This window comes from Chenopodium quinoa, unplaced genomic scaffold (genome assembly GCF_001683475.1).
Source record: "Chenopodium quinoa cultivar QQ74 unplaced genomic scaffold, ASM168347v1, whole genome shotgun sequence".
NCBI classification, from domain to species: domain Eukaryota; kingdom Viridiplantae; phylum Streptophyta; class Magnoliopsida; order Caryophyllales; family Amaranthaceae; genus Chenopodium; species Chenopodium quinoa.
Window position 1 is genome coordinate 226,329 of NW_018742649.1, and position 12,003 is coordinate 238,331.

A 12,003-nucleotide genomic window follows, 5' to 3' on the forward strand; every position below is an offset into this window, starting at 1 on the left:
TAGTCTATGCATGTACAATTATTGAATATTAATTCTTTAATAGTCCACAATTTTAATTCAATTAGGAGGGAGAATAATTTAATTATGGGTCAATTATTATTTTAAATGTGATAACTATATAGAATCATTAAAGGTTATTTAATTTGCTCCATATTAGCCATAAAAAGATCCGAATTTTCCCCTAAATCACTCGAAAAATTCAAAAACCCCAACCCTATTTTTCGAAAATTTCGAAACCCTAAACCCTAATTAGTGAAATTTGTATTTTGGTTTTGATTTAAATCGATAGTTATGTGTTTACAGAATTTAATCCATTTGATTTCATGCTAAATTATGAATTTTCATGATCAAATTATTTAATTTAAGAGTTAAATTAAATTGGGGATTAATTTCATGAAGAACCCTAATTTAAAGATTGAATATGATTTAATTTTGAAATAAATTGGACCACATTAAGTTTAATTTAATTTTAACAAAATATGTTTTATTTTATTTAAATTAAAATAAAAAAAAATTAGTAGTGTCAACCGCGGGTGGGTGACGCAGCCACGGCGGCTGCCGCTGTAGGTGGTCCGGAAGGAGGTCGGGGCGGGGGCAGCAGTCGGGTCAGGGAGGTGCAGCAACGATAGCACTGTGCAAGGGTTGCGCAGCACTATTGCTGCTGCTGTGCACCGTTGCTGAGCAGCGTACACCTCACGATGCACGGCCACTGAGGCCGGCTTCGACTGGCCACACCACGGTGGCTGGTGCACGATTTTTTAAAAAAAATTATTTTATTTTAATAAAAAAAAAATCAGATTTCAAAATTAAAATTTAAAAGATAAGTTTTGATTTTGAAAGATAATTAGCAAAATTAAAGTTGTTAATTTTGATAAGTTTGGATAATTATGGAGAAAAAGATTCTATTGGATAATAATTGATTAAATAATGAGATTATCTCATAATTAATTTGGATAATAATTCATTTAAAATTATGTGATTGGCTAGGCAATTAGGATAGAATCTCCTAAATTAGTTAGGATAATCATGGAAAATAAATATGATTTATCTTCCATAATTAAAATATGATTTGATTCTATCTCTTACCTAAAATAAAATATATGATATTTTATGGTTGGTTAGAATTAATATGTGATACTATCTAATTACGGTAATTGAAATATGAGATATTTAGATGCCATGTTTCCTTAATTATTAACATTCGATGTTGTAGTTTAGGAAAGCATGATGAGTGATTTATTATGTGGCAATTTCATAATATATGATATTATTTTTGCTATATATAACTGGTATGACCCAATAGATTACTAGATACGATCTGGGCATTGTGATGTATTTTTGTAATCTTAGTACGGTCTACGAACTGATAAAGTAATTTTTGTAATTTAATTTATTTTATTTAAGTAGTAGATAGAATAGAATAATATTACAGGTTGCAGTTGATCCAAGAAGCCAATGGAGTGGAGGCCCAAAGGAATAAGATGGATGAGATCATGAGATCCATGAAGATTCAAGTGGGAGCATTTTCTGCTTTAATAGTTTTCTTAGGATTAAGGGGCCATACTATATCATGTTTAATTTATGCATTAGTAGATTATGCATGTTAGATTTATTTTATGTTGATTGATGATGCGTTAGAGTTCACTAAATAATCACAACATAATAAATCTAGGTCCCGGAAATATTGAAATTGCTTTTCCAATCAAAAACCCAATGTAACCTTCGATATTTATGACGGGTCATGCCAAAGCTGGGTGTCATATTATATCTTGGGGAAGTTGGGGTAAATCACGTTTTATAATTTTAATTGGTTATACTCAACAAGGTTACCTAAAGAGTTTAGAACCTTGAAGCTAAGGGTAATAATTAAGCACGTGATGATTAATTATTCAACCAAGAATTACAAAGAGTTGTAATCAGTAAAGAGTTTACTCACCTTGAAAATGTAATGGTTGATTGTAGGGCCAAAATCCAATCAATTATTGCACAAATAAAGGATCTTGGAATCACTTAATTCAAATTGGGATCATTTAATTGAATAAAGTGTTTTAAAGTTACCAATTTAATTCGCTTATGGTACTTTAAATTTTATTAAACATAATTGAGTTTTGCGTATACTTACAAGTAACATGTCGTTCTAATTTTATTATTATATATAATCTCCTCGATTGAAAATAAAGTTGAGAAACGTTCTCAAAAGGTTAAAAGATAATCCATAAACCTATGTTCCAATTTTTCTATGATGGTTCTAAAAGGCAAGTTTTAGAAACCCATGTCACATGTCTAAGGTTGGTTTTATTTAAAATGTTTGAGTGAAATGCCAACACATCTTCATTTAGAAAAGTGTTTCAAGGGATATAACGAGATGGGAGGTACAAACCCTCTAAAAGACAAGTATAGAAGTCCAATAAAATCTTTTATCTTCAATATGATTGAATATAAGAAAGTGATTGGAAATCTCTATAATCAAAAGTTGATCAAATGACATTATTCTTCATCCATTTCATATAGAATTAAATGGTTGATTAAACTCTAATATGAATAATGATTAAATAGACTTAAGCAAAATCATGAAATGTTCTTAAAGTAGTTAATCAAAGCATCATTTTGAACCTAAGAGAAGTGTTCTAAGTGGTTCAAATGGGAAAGGTTTAGGAATATATGAGGACTGCATTAAGAAGTTATAGGCCAAGAAATGCAAACAAGTTGCTACTTCTCAAATCTAGAACTACTTACATGCTAAAAGTTGTTATGAATAAAAAATGTTTCAAATTAAATGGACCAATTCCAATTGATTAGAAACTATCTCATATAGTTGGAAGGTAAAAGAATGGAAATGTCCATTTAAGAAGTATATTATAGAAACTGATTTAGCATATTGCTACTTCTTGGACATACGATGTCTTGTTTAGTTCACTCATTAAGCAATGTGGTTGAACTAAAGGAAGAAGTTATGGCTAAAGGGGAAATAAATCTACAATTTTTGAAGCAAACTAGTGTGTACCCCGGGCGATGCCCCGGGTTGCTAGATTGTGTACTTAATTATGTTCGACTATTTGTATAGTTAGTGTGTGTAGTGTTTCGGGCGTTGCTTCGAATGTCACTTTTTTTTAAAAAAAAATCTGTATTTATATTTAATCTTGTGAAAAATAAATGGATTATATTAGCTCTAATTTACTTAATAATTGAAATGAATATATAATATTATGTCAAACTTGAAACATTAATAATAGTTGGTTGAGATGGTAAATGTATTACCTATATGTATTAGAGGTTATGGGTTCAAATCTTGTTCAAATTATATTTTATTTTGTTAAGTGAAGTGGCTAGCTTATGTGGTGCATATATTTTGGATGATGATGTGGCATTGAGACATAGCACACATACTTTGAAGAGTGCCACGTGGCACCGTTCCTTTAAAAGGAACGCCTTTTAATATATAGTATAGATGTTGCTACTTCACAAGTAGAATCTACAAATTAGGAAGCAAAAGTTGAAACTTTACAAGTAGAACTTATATTTCACCTTACCTAGTTATATTGACTAGAATTAAATAAATGTTATTCATTCTTGTCATTATCAAACATACCTATTCAATGTTAGTAATGACTAAGCATTGAAGATTAAAAAATATGGACTAAATGTTATTCTATGCTTCATAATATGTTTTAAATTGCTAAATAGGTTTAAAGTTCTGCATGATAGAAATTTTTAAACCATTTCTATATATAAATTGTCTCTAATATGTCAATTAATTCGAATGAAAAATGAACATTGCATGCGGAAGATCCAAAGGGATGGACTTTCAATATCATTAGATTGTGAATCTATTGATATATGTAATTATCATTCTAATTTGACATTTTGACAAAGTCACCATTTAGAGAAATGATGATGCGAACTCGAGGTCGAATACATATCGATGTAAGAAAACCAAAGGTTCAAAGGCTAGAGACGGACAATGAGACTTCATTTGTGATATGATCACTTGTGCTTAGCTGAAGCATAACTGTGAAAGTTTTGAAAAGTTCTAAACGTCTAGTATGAAGTTCATAATAAACTTGACAAGATAATAGATAGACTACAATATGATTGTAATGATGAAAGTTTAAGTCAAGACATTTACTTGGCAACGCATTCAAAATATTGCGATATGATCGTAATAATGAGAATTAAGCCAAGACCTTGATGAACATCAAAGAGTTGTGAAATTGTTTTACGACAAACTCCGAAAGAAAACCTTGTGAAGTGTTTATGAAGGGAGCTATTAATCTATATGAGATATATTTTTATAATGGATGAAAATTACCTATCTTCCAACCATTGTTCAAGGGATATACTTTTAAGATAAACTACAAAACTAAACAAACTATATATGTCAAATTAAATGTAGCAAAGACTCCATATATGATATGGATAAGAAGAGTTCTTATAAAGTCTTTCTACAAAGCAAGGAATAAAAGTTGTATTAAATTGTTTGATGCACGATCAATTCCTATACAAAGCACGGGGTACTAATACACAAATCATACTTAGCACAAAATGTTTGTTGCTCAAGCAAGTGCCCTAATGGAAATTGTTCCAAAAGGTCAAGTGGGAGTAGTATAAATCTCAAAAGAGTTCGAGAAAAGAAACAAATAAACGTGGTTCAAACCATGATTGATTCATCCTATGCTAAATGTGCCTCCTCAAAAGACAAGTGGGAGTATAAGAATCTCGAAAAGTTTGAGAACCTTGAAAGAGTTCAAGAAAAGTGATTTTGAAAATCTTGAAGAAATTTGAGAAATAATCGAATCAAAGCAACAACGTGAGCATGATTTACCTCATGTTACAAACGACAACGCGTGGTCTCATTAAGTGTAATGGGAATATAACCATGTCTCTAAGGTAGTACTTTCCAAGTGCACATCCTCTATTGTCGTTTCTCATTGAAAACTAAACAAAGTTGTTGAACAAGTTTCAATTGTTGCATAAGAAACCCACTATGATGACTAGCATATGTAAACCTTTGCCAAAGAAATATGATTTCATATTGACTAAGAGTTCTTAAATATTTATTTTGGAACATGATTATTATGCAAGTAATAAAGAGGATTTGACAAGTGATAACTCCAAGCGGTTTAAAAACCAGGAAATCTGAAATAGATTCTTAGTCTGTAAGCAAGTGTATGACACTTGATTAATTTGCCTAATTGGGTGAGAACCATTATAAGCAAAACAAACAAGAAAGAAAAATGTTTTCTAACTAAAGCAAAGACTTATTAAAGGATTCAACTAATTCATAGTATGACTATGACTACGATGAAAACTTTACATTTGTCATGTTGCAAAGATCTATTAAAGATATTTTAGTGATTTTTATCTTATGAGATTTGGTAGATGGATTTCAAAGCGCTTTCTTGAAAAGGTCATGAAAGAAGATTTGTATATGATACAATCAGAATGATTTTGAAAATCCAATAATTCTAAGGATGCATAAAAGATCCTATAATAGATTGAAGTTAGCATCATGGAGTTGATTAATGTTCTTAATTTTGTGAGTTAATCAAATCGTTTGATGTTCTCATAAAATGAAGAAAAGGCCTTGTGTATACAAGATTTTTAGTGGGAGATATATAGTCTTCTTGGTCTAGAATAAAGATCCATTATTCATTGCTTGAAGAGTCAAGTGGTGGGTAATGCATTTTGTATGAAAGCTTGGAAGAGGAAGAAGAGTACAGTTGGGATTCAAGATCTATAGAGATAGGTTTTGAAGTATGTTATAGCTTGGTTAAGAAACTTATATTGATAAGATTATTATAAGGTTCAACATTATATTGAAAGGATTTTCAATCCCATGTAACATGACACATTGATTAAAGATTCAATGCTTTGAGAAAGGTTGATAAAATTATTGTTTTGAGTGATGATCCTTATGTAGTTTGCGAAGGATGCATCATGCATATCATGGACTGTACTCGTCTTTTTGATTCACGTGTTTTTAAGAATAAGTGATGATAGATTTCAATCAAAATCCAATGTAACGTTAGAATACAAATTAGAAACTTCTAAGTTCCTTGCGAAGGGACGAAGGAGAATTCTTAGTGTATGGAGATGAATATTATTATAGGTCTTCCAAAAAAAAAAGATGAATATTATTGTAAAATTTAGAAGTTGCAAAATTCGTGTTTATGAGAATGTCTCATGAACTCTACTTAATAAACCCCTTTCATGATCATGGTATGAGAGTCATACTAAGGATTCTTGGATTGAAGAAAGTTATGTAATTTAAGTTGTGTATGTTTTGAGAAAGCATATTACATAAGTAATACATCAACTTGCAGAATTATGTTTATCAATTGAAACAAAGTTTCAATCTTATTTATTTATGGTTTTATGATATTAAATAAAATGTCCAAAATATTTATGGATTGATGGGCTTATCAGGTTGATGACCTGGTGAATGAAACCCCACAGGTGAACAAAATCCATATATTATTTGAGCTCTTAGTTCAGATTCATTAAAGTGGACATAAATGATTTCTTTAAATGGACTAGCATGTAATATTGATTGGATAGCGCAGTTCTGTGGGCTATAGGAGTGTGGTGAAGCTCGGTCAATCACATGGATATGCATGAATGATGCATGATCGAACTATAAACCTACTTTGAAGTTCAAGTATAGAACTTTCAGATATATTAGTGGATTCATTTGACATGAGTGGAACACTGAATCCATTCAATGATTGATTTAACTGTGGTACACTCAAACGTCTGCCCGTAATTGGAGATTATAAAGGGTTTTTCCCGGTTATTTCATGAGTTGAGTGGGAGCTTTGGTTGCCGCAAGATTGGTGATGAGTGTCATTTATGACACTCATAGGGTAGTCTTTTAGGGTTATTTCTTTCCCATTTTCATGCTTTCTTCTATTATTTTTGGTCCATTTTCCTTTAGTTTCTCTTTTTCCTCTTTTCTTTATGATTCTCGTGTTTTTATCGTGTTTTCCTTTATTTGTCTTTTTTTCCCTTTTATTTCCTTTCTTTGTGTACCTGTGTAGGTATTGTGAGAATCACTTTGGCAAAGGATTCAATTTGGGACTTTAATGATCAAGCAAGGAAGAAGCATTTGGCTAGAGAGGGCTTAGAGAGGGCTTGGAGAGGCCTCGGAGAGGTTTCCAAGGCAAATCCAGCAGGCCGCGGGCGCGGGTCATCTTGCCGCGGGGGCGGGCCCATGTTACTCAAAATTGCCAAAACTTGGCGGGAACTTGCCGCGGTTGCCCCGTGGGATCTCCGCGGGCACGGGTAAAATGGAGAGGCTGTTCCATTCAGAGAGACCGCGACCCCTTGATCAGGCTATGGGAGCAGGGGATTAGCCGCGGGCGCGGGTTTCGCTGCCGCGGGCGAGGATCTCTAATGCCGCGGGCGCGGGGTCTTCCCAGATTGCCCGCGGAGGGTTCCGTACCCATTTTTCCGCGAGCGCAGGTCTATCGAGAGAGGGCGCGGGAGCTGCCAATTTCTTCTTTGCTTATAAATAGAATTGTATTTCCTTTTTGAAGGGGACTTTTGATAATTTTCATTAGCTTAGTTTTAGAGAGAGAATCTAGAGAGAAGTTAGAGAGAAGTTCTTGGTTTTGGATTTGTAACTCAACATTTGATCAATCAAGTTTGGATTCCTTCATTTTCAATCATCAATATTAGTGAGAATCTCTTCCTTCTTTCATCTTTTACCTACTTGCTATTTGATTTTTGCTTGTTACTTGTTCTTCTTTGGATTTGAATTTGATATTGTTGATTATTTTTTATTTCTCTTAGATTTTGATATAGAAATGAAGATTAAAGCACTTTCTAGTTATTTGTTCTTGAATTTCACCATGATTAGTGAGTAGATTAGTTGCTAGGGAAAGGGGGAAGCATGTTTGATTAATGAAATTGCTAGTTGATGCTCTTTGATTGATTGGTTTCTTGCAATTAAATTGGTTGACATAGTTTTGCATGTGATTGATTAGACTAGGAGTGATCAACCTATAAGATTAATCTAGATTGCATTGCAACTCTTAATGACATGAACAATCGAATTGAAAGTTGCTCTAATTGATTGGGTTTGCTTGTGATTCTTCTTGATTTGCCTTTCATAGTGACACCTAGATTGGCCTATAGGAGACAACATTTGAACTCTCTTGATTGCTACTATTGTTTGTCCATTGCAATACTTTAATTAATTGATTGAGCTCTAAACTAGCATTATCATTGAACTTGCATGTGGAACCCATATCCCTAGTGTTTAGACCTTTGTTTTACTTGATTAGACTTGCTTTATTTTACCATAGTGCCAACCATAATATCAACTCCATCTTAGAGGTAGCTTGACTTAGACTCTAGTTTTCATCATTGCATTCCCTAGGGATCGACCCTTAACTTGCCCTATATTCATATAAGGTTGGTTAGGTGTTTACAAATTTTGTTTGACTTGGGGAAAGGGTAGATAACGACATACATTTTCCCCCTCGTCAAAATGGCGCCGTTGCCGGGGAATGGTATTGGTGCTTAGCTTTTGTTGTTGAGTCTACTTCATTTTAATTGAAAAAATATATACAAAAAGATTTTCTTTCTTTAGGCTACACTTGTAGCCGTGCTACTAATATTTTCTTTGAAGTTTTGCATGCATAAAGCTCGTGATCGATCCATTGTGCCTTTTGACCCGGAAATTGAGAGGACTCTCTCAAGAAGAAGAATAGCTAATCGATTCTCCTTGGGGAAGTGAAGAAGAGATTGAAGAAGAGCAAGGCATGGGAGAAAATCCGAGAGTGGCCTTGAAGGAGCTAGGAATACCCGGTGCTTATAGGTTTGAGAGCGGCATAGCTCCGCCTACAACACCGGCAAATGATTTCGAGATTCGGCCGGCCATGATCACCTTAATTGAGAGGAGGCAATATAGTGGGGCTAAGAATGAGAGCCCGTTGAACCATCTTAAAGAATTTGAAAAATATTGCAACACCATCAAAGTCAACGGAGTTTCTCAAGAGTTCATACGCCTCAAGTTGTTCCCCTTCTCTCTCATAGGAAGATCCTTAGAGTGGTTAGATAAAGAGGTGAAGCCCAATTCCTTGAGAACATGGGATGATGTTACAAAGGCCTTCTTGTCCCGTTTTTACCCTCAAAAGAAGACGGCGGAGGCAAGTGCCTTGATTCAAGGGTTCAAGCAAAGGCCAAATGAAAGCCTTTACGAAGCATGGGAGAGATACAAAGAGTATCAAAGGGAGTGCCCTCACCACGAAATCCCAACATACGAAGTGGTCCAAATCTTCTATGGCGGTTTAAGTCCCCAAGGCAAGTCATGCCTTGATGGGGGGGCCAGGGGTCCTATCATGAACAAGACCGAAGAAGAAGTGGTGGACATCATTGAGGACGTGGTGACGTACTATAGAGATTGGCAAGATGGGGAGAGAGACTCTTCAAGCAAGCAATCTTCATTGTACTCGGTAGACCATCTAAACGCGATCAACAACCTTTCCTACCAAATGACAAACTTGGGAAAGGAGATGACCGCAATCAAAGCCAAATTGGAGAGCACTTCTACTTCATCCCAAACTACGAATCTTCCCTCCCAATTTAAAGGGAGAGGTACTCCTTCTAACTCTCAACCCCTTCCCTCTTCACATAATATGCCTATGGATTGTTTTTTTGTGATGCATGTGGATCGTATGATCATGACTCTAGTAATTGTCCTAATGAATGTGTTGATGAGTTTGATAACAATGAGAGTGAGCATGTGAATTATGTGTCAAATAATAATGCTCAAAGGTTTGATAATCAAAGAGGTCAATGGAATAGGAATTACCAAAACCAAGACAATTTTGACAACTATAATCAAGGTGGTGGTTATAGAAACCAAGGGAACCAAGGTTCCCGTGGTAGCTATAATAATCAAGGTTATAGTGGCCAAAATCAAAGCCAAAATTATGGTAATCAAAACCAAGGTTATGGAAATCACAACCAAGGTAGTGGTAACCATAATCAAGGTGGTGGTAACCATAATCAAGGTTATGGACAAAATCAAAATAGGGGTACTTGGAACAATCAAGGGAAGGGCAATTTTCAAAATAATGCTCAAAGAGATCCCCCACCCGGATTTGTTCCAAGGAATCAAGGAGAAAATTCCTATTCCCAACCTTCTTCACCTAGGACCAATTTGGAAGAAATAATTGAGAATCAAACCAAGTTGTTGAACACATACATGGCCGTTAGTGATAAGAAGTTCAATGAAATGATGACCCACAATAAAATGCTTGAAAATCATATTTCTCAACTTGCTAATGCTTTGAAAGATCATGCAAGACCTTCTTCTTTACCTTCCCAAGGTCTTGATCCCAAGAAACACGTGAATGCTATTGTTAATAGGAGCGGTAAGGTTCTTGAGGAGAGATTGCCTATGAAGGGTCAGGATAAGGAGATTCCTAAGAAAGCCTTGGTTGAGAATAAGGGGGTTAGGGCATCATTAGATGAGGTTGTGGTTGAGACACCTAGAGTGGTGAGAGTAGAGAAAGAAATTGTGAAACCCAAGCTCCCTTACCCACAAAAATTCATGAGACACAAATTGGATGAGCAATTTGGGAGATTCATTGATATGCTAAAACAACTTCATCTTTCTCTACCTTTTACCGATGTGATCAACCAAATGCCAAATTCCTCAAGGACATTTTGAGTGGGAAAAGGACTTGTGAGGTTGTGGAAACTATCAATTTGACCGAAAATTGTAGTGCTATCATCATGAACAAAATGCCACCCAAATTGAAAGACCCCGGAAACTTCTCCATCCCTTGTGCCATTAACAAGATGCAAATTGATAATGCCTTATGTGACTTGGGAGCTAGTGTTAGCATAATGCCATATTCGGTTTATCAAAGGCTTGAACTAGGGGAACTCTTACCTTCTAACATTACCTTGCAATTAGTCGATAGGTCAATCAAGTTTCCAAAAGGTAAGGTAGAAGATGTTCCATTGAGGGTTGGGAAGTTTGTGTTCCCGGTGGATTTTATTGTGCTTGAAATGGATGAAGATGCTACTATTCCAATCATTTTAGGTAGACCCTTTCTTTCTACCTCGGGTGCTATGATTGATGTGAGGAGTGCAAAGATTTCCCTTAAGGTAGGAGATGAGGTCATTGATTTGATTTGAATGAAAGCATGAAATATCCATCTTCTTCTCTAGAAAATTGCATGATGATTGATTCACTTGATCATGTTGTGTCTTCCATGCATGAGCACTTGCTCACCTCTAACGATGCCCTTGAGAATGTTTTGTTGAACAAAGACAAAGTAGGTACACCATGCAAGGAAGTGGCATTCTATGAAGAATTGCTTAACGGAAGCATGGAAGAAGTGGATGAGCAAATGTGCTTGAAAATCTCAAGCCAAGAGGCTTTGCAAGCGGCCACATCAAAGGAAGGTAATGGTGTGCCTATGGTAGAGCTCAAACCTCTACCATCACATCTTAGGTATGAGTTCTTGGGCCCTCATTCCACTTATCCCGTGATAGTAAGTGCATCCTTGAGCGTGAGCCAAGCTTAAGCGTTATGTGGTGTTTAGAGAAAGCACCAAGGTGCTTTGGGGTACACAATTGATGATCTTAAAGGTATAAGCCCCGCCTTGTGCCAACACCATATAACACTTGAGGAAGGCGCCCTTCCTTCTATCGAACGACAAAGAAAACTACATCCCCAAATGGGAGAAGTAGTTAAGAAGGAGATCACCAAGCTATTGGATGCGGGAATCATATTCCCCATCTCTAGCTCAAGGTGGGTCTCCCCCGTGCATGTCGTTCCAAAGAAGGGGGGCATGACCGTGGTTGAGAATGAGAAGGGTGAGCTCATTCCAACTAGGACGGTCACGGGTTAGCGAATGTGTATAGACTATAGACGTCTAAACACATCCACCAAGAAGGATCATTTCCCTCTTCCATTTATTGATCAAATGCTTGAAAGGCTAACAAGGCACAAGTTCTATTGTTTCCTCGATGGATATTCGG